The sequence below is a fragment of the Enhydra lutris genome, unplaced genomic scaffold (genome assembly GCF_002288905.1).
Source record: "Enhydra lutris kenyoni isolate GAN:26980312 unplaced genomic scaffold, ASM228890v2 scaffoldscaffold1, whole genome shotgun sequence".
In the NCBI taxonomy this organism is placed as follows: Eukaryota; Metazoa; Chordata; class Mammalia; order Carnivora; family Mustelidae; genus Enhydra; species Enhydra lutris.
The window spans coordinates 70,766,951-70,781,294 of NW_019154085.1; the positions used below are offsets into that span (position 1 = coordinate 70,766,951).

The 14,344-nt window shown below is 40.1% G+C and overlaps 1 protein-coding gene across 1 annotated transcript in view; it reads right to left on the reverse strand.

Moving 5' to 3' along the window:
* LOC111142428 (G protein-coupled receptor 155) overlaps nt 1-3,895 on the reverse strand; it is a 39,991-nt gene extending 36,096 nt beyond the window's left edge. Inside the window, exon 1 of the mRNA XM_022495537.1 lies at nt 3,706-3,895. The gene's annotated coding sequence lies outside the window, so the exon portion shown is untranslated. The remainder of the gene's footprint in view (nt 1-3,705) is intronic.
* Nucleotides 3,896-14,344: the final 10,449 nt, after the last annotated feature.

Below are 14,344 nucleotides of genomic sequence, written 5' to 3' on the forward strand. Positions count from 1 at the left end.
ACATGAATAAAATAAGATTAATAAATATGACAGTTGCAGGGATACCCCATGGCTTTCCCCCATGATTCACACTTGAACTCCACCTAGTGGGTAAGAGCCTGGGGCCCACAGAGCCTCTCCTGAAGGTCCACCTGCATCCAAATTCTCTGAAAATTTCAGTGCTCGAGGCTACATACTAGATAGGACAGTCCTGTCTAGCCTGTGGTCATATCCGAGTAGAGGACAGGAAGAAGAGTATAGTAGAATATCACATAGTAACTTTATCCAGTAACTTTCCTCATCTGTGAAATGGCAATGATAGTACCTACCTCATGGGGACTTGAGATTAAGTCCTTATAATCATGTCTGGCACAAAGTAATCACTTAACAAAAGTTAAATACAACTTTTGGTAGCCCATAAAAGAGAATGAAAGAAAAGATGATGGCATCCCACCAGGCTACCCTTAGCTCCATTTAAAGTAGCCTCATATATTTGCCTTCTTGAATGCTCCATAGTCTCTTTGTGTCACAGGGGCTTTGTACATGAAGTTCAGTGTAAAATGTTCTCTTCTTTACTTGCCACTGTCTGTAAAATAACACGTGTTCACCCTCTAAATCATATAGTTCAGGAGTTTCTTCACCACATAAGGCTTCACTAACCCCATAGCTAGGTCTTTATCAAGTAGAATCATGTTCCTTACCTGTAGGCTACTTTTCTCAGTTTATAATTATACCATGCATTAGAATGACTATTTGGTTTATGTCTATCTCTTTCACCAGACTTTAAGTGCCACTGAAGTAGGGACTCTGAATGTTTTTGCTCACTGTTGTACCCCCAACACCCAGCATGGTGCCTGGCACACAGGAAGCACTACTACAATACACAGTTATTATATATAACTAATTATATAACTATGTATATATATGATACATATATATATAATAATGATTAATGACTAAAATATTAAACTTTTCACCTTTTAGTGGATCAATGTTCTCTTTTAGGAACTATCTACTTCATGGACAGAAACCTTTTTTTCCCTGAATGATAAAGTATTCTAAGTTTTACACTATAGCAACAGGCCCAAGACCAGAAAATGTGTTCTAAAATGTCCTAAAGCTGTACATAAAATGTTAAAGAACACAAAATGTGTTGTAAAATGTTCTAAAGATGTTCAGAAAATGCTAAAGCAAGAAAATACTTTATGCTAGCATTACAGTACTTATCAGACTCCCTTCTTGCTGCCAGGGACACAATAAATATGAGGTTTGGGCAACTTTGCAACTAATCGGCTTTAATTAGTAATTTGAAATTAATATGGTGACAATTGCCAAATTCTAAGTGATTATTCAGGGTTGATCATCTAAAGTGGCCTTATATAAGGTAGAAAGTAAAAGCGCCCATGATTCCTGAAATTTACAATGCCAAGGGGTAAGTTTTCAAACATCCACATGACATAAAAAAGACTCAGACAGCAGACCAGAGATCAGCAGTAACTGATACATGGGGTGTGGGTATGATAATTTTCTCTGGGCTACCCTCATATAAACGGAACCATTTAAAAACCGTACATTTAATCTGGATCAGGACAAGTATTTTTCTACCAGGATTAGATAGGAGTGGTTAATATACACAAAACCTACAATAATCACATACTTGAAGTTTACCAAATAAGCATCAAATTATATCCTGGGAAAGCTAATGGTTGGGACAGGTACCATTAGTTGAAGTAAGGAGCTGATGAAAGGTGTTAAACATTTGGAGCCCCTAACAGGTGTGGACTTGAAGAGGCAATGTTAAAGAATAAGGAGATAAACTTCTCCAGTCTTATTTCTTTAAAGTTCCCTATCTTTGTTTGCCTGGAATGTCAGTAACTCATACTGCTCACTACCCTTTATTTGTACTACACTCATATATCAATGTATTACAATAATTTTTTAACCAACAGTTTTAACTAAAATAGTGGTTGTTCACTGAAAAGAGCCAAATAGACCTGAACCCAGTTTGGGAACTTATAACTTATGAACTCTTTGGGCAAGTTAAATATCCTCTCTGAACCTTAGCTTCTTCAACTGTAAAATGAGAGTGAAAACCTTCTTAAAGGGATATTGTGAGGATATGAGACTTCATACACAGCTTTTCACAGAGTAGGTCTTCAAGAAATGGTAGCAACTGCTATTAGAAGTGTGGCCATAATGAGAATGGCAACAGATTAAACACAATTCATTGTCTTATGCCCATTCTTCAAACTTGGTATTAAAGATTTCTCCAACTAAAACAGAGAGATGGGATGGGTCATAGGTTTCTAGCTTTTATTTCACACCAAACAACTAAGTGGAGTTCAAATAAATTCAGTTTGATCTTAAGTTGTTTTTAGCTGGGAAGGGAGAGATCTTCATTTTTATCAACGTGATGGTCAAATAGTTGTAGCACTGCCCAGGATTAACCTTACATTAGTCAAAAATTAAAAGAAAACCTTTGAGAAGTAATCTGCCCCTTCTCAGGAAGATTCTTTTAATGTTCCTCAACATCATAAAAGCAATACTTGCTAACAGAGGAAAGGTTAAAACAACCAAAAAAGCACTTACAAAGGCTTTTCATCTGCCCCCCCCCCCCCGCCGCCACCACAACGGGAAGAGTATATACTTTTTAAAGCATTCTTTGAAAATGAACAGAAGGACAGCAATGGAAGTTTTTAAAAAATTACATCCAGTCCTTCCATCTCATTAAAAACAAGGGTTGCTAAAAGAACAAGCAAGTTGACCTTTCACAGTAAAAGATTGCTCCCTGGCCACACTCACTGGGGTGAGGAGTGGAGAAATGCTATATACAACCCCCTTGTAGCCACTGATAGTTGGTTGAGATAACTGCAAGGAACCACTGAAACTGTAAACAACTGCCATTGTTAAGTGAAAACGGGGAAGAGGGTTCTGATTTATTTCAAAGAGAAAGCTTTGAAACACCCAATATCCATTATCCTGTGGGAAAAGCATAACAGAGTATAATACTATTAAAGCACTTCAACATCAACAGTCACACCACCCGCCCACTCCCACCTACTTGCAGAGGACCAAATGTCCTCCCTAGAGAACTAGGGTGGGGAGTGCTGAACACTGCCTCTTCCCTTGTCAGCACGGACAGACTCTGGCCCTCTAAGATAAGGATGTGGAAAGTTCTTAACCAGACTGCCCAGAGACCAGCTGCCACCCAATGCCCAGGCAGACAGCAGTGGAAGTGGAAAGGCAGACTAAGGTCTGTGCCTGGGATTAAAAAGTTGGTCTCAGCTTCCCCAGGGCATGGGAATCACAACGTCATGGTATCCGACATGCTCCAAAAAGGGGTAAGGAAGAAAATTTGGTGTAGCGCTCCAGGTACCCACGCAGAAGCTCCCAGGAAGGCAGACACTGAGGCCACCCCCTCGGGATAAAAGGAAGAATCCGAGAATGTCAGCGTGGACATACGAGCAATGAGGCTCTCCTCAAACTGGGGTATGGCTGTTCTGCAACTGGAGGGGACAAGTGGTGCCTTCCCCTACATTAAGTCTTTCTGAGTGGCTCCGGAGGTCCTAAAAGCGGGGCAGGAGCAGGCAGTGGACTGCACGCCGGGGTGCCAAGGGCGGGGCACTGCCCACCTGCCCAGACCTGAGAGGCGGGGATGGGGGCACCAAGGGTACCCAAGGCCGAGCCAGGGCGGGGCAGGTCCGCGCCCCCGGGGCCCCATCTCACCTGCTACGTCTGCAGCCCCGGGGCAGCGAGAGGGGAGTCGATGCTCGTGTTGGGCCAAGCAGGGAGGAAATCACCGTCATCTCCCACCCCAGCCCTCTTCACCGAGAGCTGCGGGCTGCTGGAGGCTGACTACAGCAGCTCTGTCACGTTCCGAGAAAGTGAGGTGCGGGAGTGCGGTGCTCAGGTCAGCTCCTCCCCGCGCCGGCCGCGCGGCCCCGCCCCACCCGCCCCGCCTCGCCTTTAGGCCCCGCCCCCAGCCTTGAGTCTTCAAGCTGCCCCGCCCCGGGAACCTCAGAGCTTCGTGGCCCCTTGTCCCGCCTTCAGACCCCGCCCCCCGCCTCGAACCTCCGAGCGCACGTCCTCGGCTCCGCCTCAGGCTCCGCCCCCGCCGCGAGGCTTCTAGCCGCGCGGTCCCCTGTCCCGCCCTCAGAATCCGCCCTTGTGGAGATGTGGGGGATACCGGGTCCCCGGCTCCGCCTCCAGGCCGCGAGACTCTGGCGGCTTGACTTCCGGCGGCCCAGCTCTCGCAAAATGGCGGCTGCTGTGGGGGTATTTCCAGTCTCGTTTTCCTCGCCCTAAATTCAGATGCGGAAGCCTCTCGTTTTGCTGCCTAACGCCCAACCTCTTGTGATCCGCTAATTCATATGTGGGTTTGACTAGTCGTTTGATAGCGCAGAGTTTAAAAATCAGGTCTGGGCCAGAATCCTGCTTTCCCTCTTTCCCAAGGGAGTGTGGCCTTGACCTTCCAAAATCAGGGACTAAAATGTCTATAAAGCCTGTGCACTATGCCTGATTTGGATAGAATAAGCGCCTAGTCGCTGACTCCTTGTGTCTCTGTTGTGGGGGAAACTACATGTTTATCCTCTAAGTGTACTGAGAAGAAATTTGTTATATTGGTGGAATACTTCTGAGCTTGAAATGAAGAGGTCCCAAATTTAGAGCTCCATTTTGAAACCCGAAGAAACTATTTGTATTAATCTCTTGGAATCAAAATTATGTCAAATTCAAGGTGTTTATGATATGATTCCACTTAATATCTCCACAGGCATCTGTCCTTTGTAAAGCCTCTATTTTGCCTATTTTGCCTTGCATCCAACTATTTTTTCTTTCCTTTTTTTTTTTGGTCTGACAACCTCAGATGTGTTTCTATCATCTTAGTTTTTGTGCAAAGATACAAAAATGTATACTTTGAAAAATCACAGTAAGCTAAGGTTAAAGTTTCTAAAAAGCGGGAGAAAAAATGAGCAGAGAAAAACTACAGAAAAGTCATGCATTCTATTCCTGTTCTCACTTCACCTTTATTCCCCATCTTCACTCTTAACTGCCTTCTTTTTTCCCCCTTGAAACCGGCTAATTTTTTTTATTCTTCTGAGTGTATTATCTCAAGGCCAAAAAGATTTCTGTTTAGAAAGCATGAAGTTTTGTTCATTTAAAGAAATTCTGAGTTTTGACGTTTAGGAGAATACGTGAAGATATACTTGGAAAGGTAAGTTAAGGTCAGCCTCTAGGAGGTTCTTTAGGTTAGACTTTTTAGAGTTTGGGCCTTGCCTTATCCTCTGACCACAGTAAAACCATTAAATATGTTTTGACGGGAATGTGTCATAATGATTACATTGTTTTTGGATATGTAATCTGGAAGCTTTCCCAGGATAAGTTGAAAAAGAGACTGGAGGCAAGAAAAGCCGATGACTTTGGGAAGAACCTAGGCACTAGGAAATGAAGACATATGTACTTTGGAGTGATGATAATGAAAAAAGTGGAAACAGCATGAGAGACATTATAAAAGAAGAGCTGATGGGACTGGATTACTGATAGGGCCAAAGAAGATGAAGGAGGTAATGAACTAAAGTCCTTACTCCATTACATTAAGGAGAGGGAATTGAACTAGACAGCCTCTAACAGCCTTCCTAGTTCTATAGTCCGATTATTTTCTATCATTCTATTAATTGAAGATGAAAGGAAGAAATAGTTCAAATGAGAGAAGCAGTTACAAGAAAATAATGAATTTGATTTTAGGTCTAGAATCTAAAATCTTGATAAATTATCTAATTCAGTCTCTTTCTTTTTTTAAAGATTTTATTCATCCATCTGAGAGAGAGAGAGTGAGCAGGGAATAGGGGCAGAGGGAGAGAGAGAACCAGACTCCCTGCTGAGCAGGGAGCCTGATATGGGGCTCAATTTTAGGACCCCAGGATCATGATCTGAGCCAAAGCTTAACCAACTGAGCCACCCAGGAGCCCCTCAGCCTCATTTCTTGAAGGAGTTGTCATCGTCCTCGCCATGTGTGGTCCTGGAGATTCAGCAGTTGATCTAAGAACACCCAACTAATTGGTGTAAGAGATTGGGAATATAAGTACTCATTCTCCTGTGGATTAACTGCTCCTGAAGGTATCAGCACATGTAAATAGAGATTTCTGATAGACACCTAGAAAGAAAACAGAAGCTCAAGAGAAAGAATACAGCTGTAGATGAGGTTGGAGATATCTGTATGGAGTGGATAAGTTTCCTGAGAAGAGCAGGTTTGGGGGGGAAATTGTAGGAACAAAGTGTATACAGAGATGAAAGACCTCATTAAAAAGTCATTCTTAGGTAATTACTGGTGACTGCCTTAAGAAAACCATTTAATTTCACTATCATATCTGCTAATCAGTCTGTGAAATGCTGATCTACATATATTATTAACTGAAAAAAGGGAAAAAAGCTAAAAGTTATTCAAACTAATGGAGAAAAGCTATATATTAATCTTAACTTGTAAATGAACAGGACCTGGACCTTCATACACATTGATACCTTCATTTCCCTCAATTCCAGCTGGTAAAGATTGACAGGAGGAATAAACCAAGCGGTTTGTATAATGGCAAGGGTTGTGTAGGGTACATACTTGAGGCAGTGGGATATGTTATCAATTCCTGGTGAACTGTACTTTTTTTCCAATTTATGTAGTTTAATGTTTGGGTTTTTTTTCTGATTATTAAAGTAATAAATAATTATAAAGTATTCAGGTAATAGAAAAAGGAATGAAGAAAGTGAAAAGTCACAACACCTACAGATAATTTCAGTTAACATTCTACTATGTATGTATCTTTTTTCCATGCATATGTAGATTAAGAAAAATAGGATCATATAATACATATGATTTTTTATATACATGGTTTTAATAACGTTTTAAATTTTAATTTTTTAAAGGATTTTATTTATATAATTGTCAGAGAAAGAGCACAAGCAGGGGGAGCAGCAGGCAGAAGGAAGAAGCAGGCTCCTCACTGAGCAATGAGCCAGACATGGGACTCAATCCCAGGACCCCAGGATCATGACCTGAGCCAAAGGCAGATGCTTTAACCGACTGAGCTACCCAGGCATCCCTAACCTTTTAAACTTAATAACATGTAATTAACATTTTAAACCATACACCTAGATCTATATAACTTTTAATACCTATCAAGTATTCCCTATTGAAATTCTAAGCATGATTTTCCTTGAAAAGGTAGCACTCTGGGCCATCCAGAGAGTCTAATCAAAGATCAGCAAAGAAGAAGACACATATCTAATATTTCTTTAAAAATATTTAGTTTCTTTAAAACTCCCCATCACGTTTCCAACAGCACCAGTTTCTCCTTAGGGATACATATGATTCCAGAGAAGTTGACTTCACTCTGCCTTCAGAGGTGATGTAACTAATGTTGGCTATCCAATAAGTACATTCCCTCCCTTTGGCCCCAGTGATTCAGTCAGGGTGGGCACTGGCTTTAAAGTAGTTTGAAGTATGACTCTTAGGACTTTTGCTGAGAATGCTGATGTTCTCTTGCTTGCTGGACAGGGGAAGATGCTGGCAGCCATCTTGGGCCATGAGAGGAGCCAGTCTTAGAATGATGCAGACACCACAGAAGCAGAGTGGAGAGAAGAAAGTAAACAGGTCCTTGATGACAAATTGAGTTATAAAATCAAGCTTCATCTGAAGCCATGACTGGCCTGAAGCCTGTGGACTTTTCATTCATGTGAGCCAATCAGTTTTCTTTATTGTTTAAACAAGTTTGAATTGGGTTTTCTGTTACTTGAAATCAAATGTATAGAAAAAAATTCTAGAAGGAAATGCCAACAGCAAATATCCCTGAGTAGTAAAAATACACATGATTTTTTCCTTTGAAGAATATCTCCCAAAATTTCTACCCCAAAAAAGTACACTAATTTTTATCAAGCAAAAGCTTAAAATAAGTCATAAAGTATATATTTGGTTATGTGGAAATGGTGAATAATGTCTAATAGCAAGTATTTTTCTAAAACAAATTTAAAAGTCACTACTGTATATAAACTAGGTAGATATACAAAATCCACCCATAAAATAGAACAATTTAAGAGCATTGATACCATGCAATGTATGAATTTATACAAGGCTAAGGCTAATTCTTTACAAGGTTGATCTTTGTATCCTTAGTTGTTCTGTAAATGGCTTTTGAATGATTGATTAAAACATAATTGCCTATTAGCTATCAGGATGTTGAAACATATTTTTGTTCAATGAGATCTATTTGATATAAGCAACTGTGGGATAGCTTTTTTAGAGTAGCTGGATTTCTTATTTTTTCCAGCTTTTCACTTGGCCTAGGTTTATAGCCTTGCTTAAATATTCTCCTGAGGTGACTAGGTGGCTCAGTCAGTTAAGTGTCTGCCTTCGGCTCAAGTCATGATCCCAGGGCCCTGGGATTGAACCCCACGTTGGGCTCCTTGCTCGGCAAGGAGCCTGCTTCTCCCACTCCTTCTGCCTACATGTCACTCCCCCTGCTTGTGCTCTCTCTCTCTCTCTCTCTCTCTCTCTCTCTCTCATTATCCCTTTCTCTGTGTCAAATAAATAAATAAAATCTTTAAAACTAACTAACTAAATAAATAAATATCCTCCCAAATTGTGGGTTTTTTTTTTTTTTGGTTACTTTAAATGCTATAATTAAATAATTGCATTTCTAGTCCTTGAAGATAAAGCCCTAAAAATTAGCTTTTAATATAAATATAAAATATATATATATATGGATGTGTGTTTGTGTTTTTGTAAATAATTACTACCCCTCTTTCAATCTGCTATTAAAATATTCTTACAGAGTTTCATTATTATAAGGCAGCGAGTTGATGCTTCCAGGTTGGTAAACACATGGAGAGGCTAAAAGAGCGGCCTCCCCAGAGAGGGCATGACAGCTTGGCACTTCTTCCCACATACCTTGTCCTCTGCATCTCTTCCATCTGGATGTTCATCTGTATCCTTTATCATATCCTTTTATAATAAACTGGTAAGTGCAAAAATTAATATGTATATTTTTACAAAGCAGTGAAGGAAAGTGGAATCTAAAGATCTCCCCTTATTGATCTTATTGACCTTTGGTAAGGCTCAAATGTGGCTAAATAGGCAGAAGCTTTTATCTGGGCAAGCATTTAAGAAGTTAAGTAGAAAAACAATGAAACCAGAGTTATTAGATTATGAAACTGAAAGTTAAACGACTTGGGTAAGATACGGCGCAGAAATCATACAGTAGAAGCATGATGGCCTTGGGGGCCCATCTAATTTATTTCAGGATTTAGCTTCTATATTTGTGGTTTTGTTTTGACCACATTTTTTTTTTTTGAAAGGGGTTAAAGATCAGAAACATGAAAATGAAAGACAAAAAAAAAAAAATACTCCTGGTTTTACTGCTAGTTTGCGCACTTAAAAATGTGCTCACAGACAAAATTTATTTTATAGGCTATTCTTAAAGAAAGACTCATAAATGTGTAAGCACTTTGTAATTTAAGTAATCTCTAAGATGAAGAACTATAAAACTAGTCAATGTTGTAAAGTTCTATAAAGAGGAAGTGGAAAGAACTTCAGATTTAACTTTGACTTTGGAGTAAGAAGTTCTTTGGCTGACTCTAGTTAATACACGGGTAGAACTTTTGAGTAAATAGCTAGCTCAAAAGAAGTCTAACACATCCTCAGCAAACAAGTAAGCACAGACTACAGAAGCATTCTTCCAGTGGAGTATGTATATCAGGAGTTCTAGTTCCCTTCTCTTTTTGGATGGGTGGGTGCTCTATCTGTACTGATTTCCCTAGTATCCTCTGTGCCTGGAACAGTGCTTGGCACGCAGTAGGCACTTGATACATATTTGTTGACCTGCCAAGTCTTGGAATGCCAGATAAGCAAGTTTGTAAAGTTTCTGTAGTTAGAGAATCACTTAGAAAGGAAATACCTGCTCTTATTGTACTTCTTTCAACTATCAACCAAAATAACTGACAAAGAGAAGGATCAGAACTCAAGTCTGTGTGGCAGCAGAGGAACCAGATCATTTTTGTGACTGACAGTGGCTGAAACACGATCCGTCATGGGAGTATCATCTTTGGTTATGATATAGATTAAATATGATAAACAGTGTCCCAGTATTTAATTCCACAAGTATTTAAATGTCCCAAGAATTCCAAAACTTACTTAGGAACCAAGTTGAAAGAGGCCTGGGCACTAAATTTGGGGATGGTTGTTCTTGGAGAATAAAGTTGGTAAAAGTAAGCTTCTTAGTGCAGTTATTACTTGCTATCCAGGCTTCTACAGCTAACAGCATGATTAACTATATCCACAAACCTGGCTTCTTTGTTTTAATGGCCTAACTCAAACCCACATACCTGTGTTTATTATCCTCAAATATTTTAGAAACAAGATGTTTATAATAGTGTTAAAATTTGATAAAATTCCTAGAAGGTTCTTAGAAATTTCATTTCCTATGTTGCCTCAGTATCTAGTCAAGGACTGTTTTTTTTTCTTTAAACATAACGGTCTTTGTCAAACCAAGAACTAATATTAAGTCTTCAAGCCCAATATTTGCCGTAGTGAATGGAACTGTTTATTTTAGAGGCAAAAGTTTATCCCTGAGGGCAATTGAAACAGTTTTTAGAAATCTTCAAACTACAAGTAATGATACCAGTGAAGAAGCATGTCCCTGAATACCTCTTTTTGACCACTGTAATGTTGCTTATCCAACCATCTGTGTCAAAAATTATAGAGTACAATATGTCCAAAATTCCTGTGCTAACTCCAGAAGGTGGTAAGCAGGAAAGGAAGATGACCTCTGTTACAGAGTGTTTAACTTGTGTGGAGGTTGAAGAAGAAAGAGACTTCATGGGAGTAGCTAGACATTTCAAAAAATGTAGCGTATTAGTGGAAGTAATTACAAATAACCAGAGGAAGAGAAATTTATCTCCTTCACTCCTGGAAAGAGAAATAAGAGAACTTTTGTATCCGTCCCACTGAGATTAGACAATTGGTAGGGAAGCTGGAGACAGCTGGTGCAGAGATTATGCTACAGGTAATATTCTGTAAAAGGAGGAAGGGAGGAGGACTAGCCTTTAGAAGCTTCCTCCCATCTGACAAGAGCTGATCCATTGCTTCCTCTTTTAGGCCTCAATCTTGATGTGCTTTTAATCACTCTGTCATTTTTCCTCTTTCTCAGTATTTTCTCATCTTCTCAGTCTTCCCAATTCTTTATTAAAAGCCAGTGAGTTGGTGCTAACTGGCTACCTGCTTGCTGTATACATTATTTGTTAATATGATTTGCATGTAAGTATGGGTTACTGATTGAGGACATGGAGAGTGAAGTGAGCAACTAGTTGGAGGAACATAAGAGCAGGGATCAGTTGTAAGGATTGAGGTACAGAGTAGTAAAAAACAAAATGCTTAGTCATAGTCAGGAGTCCAAAGGTCTGTACGAGTAGGTCTCAATCAGGGCTTCACACCAGAATCACTTGGGGAATATAAATTTTAAAAATGTAGATGCCAGGACCACAGCCAGACTTACTAATCAACATCACTGTGATCGGGTCCAAGATGTGAATTTTTTTTTCTAGATTCTGCAGATGATTCTTTTTTTTTTCTTTTATTTATTTTCAGCATAACAGTATTCATTGTTTTTGTACCACACCCAGTGCTCCATGCAGTCCGTGCCCTCTCTAATACCCACCACTTGGTTCCCCCAACCTCCCCCCCCACCTCTTCAAACCCTTCAGATTGTTTTTCAGAGTCCATAGTCTCTCATTGTTCACCTCCCCTTCCAATTTCCCCCAAATGCCTTCTCCTAACTCCCCATGTCCTCCATGCTATTTGTTATGCTCCACAAATAAGTGAAACCATATGATAATTGACTCTGCAGATGATTCTAATGCCAATTACTATTTAAGAGCTACTCATTTAGGGAATAAACTAAACCTATTTATAAACTAAACATAAACCTGTTTCAAGGGCAGGCAAGAATATTTGAGAGGAGAGCAGAAGATTTTTCTAGAGTCTCAGTGCTCTATCAGGAGAAGTGTCTTCTCATGATAGGAAAAAGGGCACATTGAGTCTGGCAACTTCCTTCAGAAATCCATTGTGATAGCTGTTTTCCTCTCAGGACATCGGTCCTTATGTGAAACCCTTTTTTTGGTCCTTTGTAGAGAAAAGCAAAACAAAGCAAAACTGATCATTGTCTTTGTGTCTTGTGTATACACACCATTTCTTCACCATAGTGCCGTTATCAAATCCCGGTCAGAAAGTTGGTGGTGAAAATGGATGATTTCATGGCATGCTCAGTATTGAAGCCAATACATTTACTGTGGTGTGGGTATTGTAACGATTCCAGTGCAGTCATTTCATAGTCTCTGGAAGCTTCAGTTTTGGAGAAACAATCATAATTTCTCTTATCTTTCTGCAGAGATGTTATTTTCTAAAATATGGGTTTTTACTAATCTTTTCCTTTATAGTTTACATGTCTTATTTAAAAAAATCCTCTCTTGGGGCGCCTGGGTGGCTCAGTGCTTAAAGCCTCTGCCTTCGGCTCAGGTCATGATCTCAGGGTCCTGGATCAAGTCCCGCATTGGGCTCTCTGCTCAGCAGGGAGCCTGCCTCCTCCTGTCTCTCTCTGCCTGCCTCTCTGCCTACTTGCGATCTGTCAAATAAATAAAAAAAAAATCTTAAAAAAAAAAATCCTCCCTTGCATCAAGGCCATAATGATATTCATCTACATTTTCTTCTAAAAGTCTTTTAAAGTTGTTATTTGTACCATTTTTCTTTCTGTCTTTTTTTTTTTTAAGATTTTATTTATTTATTTGACAGAGAGAGAGAGAGAGCACATGTGCATACCCACAAGTGGGGGAAGGGGCAGAGGGAGAGGGAGAAGCAGACTTCCCACTGAGGGCAGAACCAGATGTGGGTCAGGAGGGCCTTGCAGAAACCTATGTGGGGAGGTTGGTGGGGGGGAAGGAGGCAGGGCCCACGGTAAATGCAGGGCCAATCCTAGGCAGAGCCCCAGACGCTCTGCTCATGACCTGAGCCAAAGGCAGATGCTTAACCCACTGAGCTACCCAGGTGCACGCTTTGTACCATTTTTCTAAATTCTCATATATTATTAAAGCCCCACTCTAGATTCAAGGTGTAGAAAGTTCCTGCCCATTACGGAGAAGAATACTTCTGTAGCTCCTGCTGTAGGTTCTAGATCAAAAAAACCCTCAAGGGAGATTAAAGTGAAATAGGAATGTACAAAGAGATAAAAATCTGTAGATAGCGGAGCAGTATCAGCTCATGGAAATATAAGTGGTCTTAGAGTCAATGTACATTTCTCCTAGAGATACAGAAGAGGTGAGGCCTTAAGGCTTGAAAGAGTAGGCGAATGCAGGATGTGTGAACTAATGGCTGCTAATCATGCTATGTATATGCTTATCACATGTTTGTCAGATGTCTAGCTGGGATATGCTTATCATCTGTTTGTCAAACGTCTGGTATGGCCTTTAGGATGCCCTTGAGCAAAAGTCACTTTATAGCTCCCTGTTAGCTCTGTTAAAAAAACAACTATCTAGAAGAAAGTAATCTTTTGATTAAATTCCTAGAAGGTGTTCCACATCTGAACCCTGCTCTGGCCTCCCATACCCACCTATTTCCTCAGGCCCTTGGCTCAACTTCAGAACTGGTTGTTGGAATTTGGGCTCCAACTCCTGTAGTCCTCTGTGAATGTCTGTTACCTACTGTGTTTTGCAGGATTGCATCAGATACCCGCCGTGCCCACCTGTGATTGATTTGGCTTACTTGTACACTCTGCTCTATCTAATCAAAATGTAGGATCCTTAATACTGTTTCAAGCTGGTGAGAATAAACTTCCAACCATAACTTTCCAACTGCTATCTGTTGGAGACTATTAGTTGCACCGGCAAATCCAAACCTTTTGGATACGTTCCATATTCTCAAAGGGTTTAATTGGCAATCATTCCAGCAAAGGAGGCAATTCTGTTGATATAAAATACAGCTGATCCTTGAGCAACATGGATTTCAACTATGGGGGTCCACTTATATGCGGATTTTTTTTAAAATACAGTACAGTACTGTAAATGTATTTTCTGATTTTCTTAATAATATTTTCTTTTCCTCTAGCTTTATTATAAGAATACAGTTTATAATACATATAATATGCAAAATGTGCATTATTGACTGTTTATATTATCAGTAAGGCTTCCAGTCAGCAGTAAGCTACTAGTAGGTTAACTTTTAAGGGAGCCAAAAGTTATGCGCAGATTTTCAACTGTGTGAGGGTTTGGCACCCCTGAACCCCATGTTGTTCAAGGGTCAACTGTACTCTGTTTTTGAAGGTGTGACCTGGGTGTT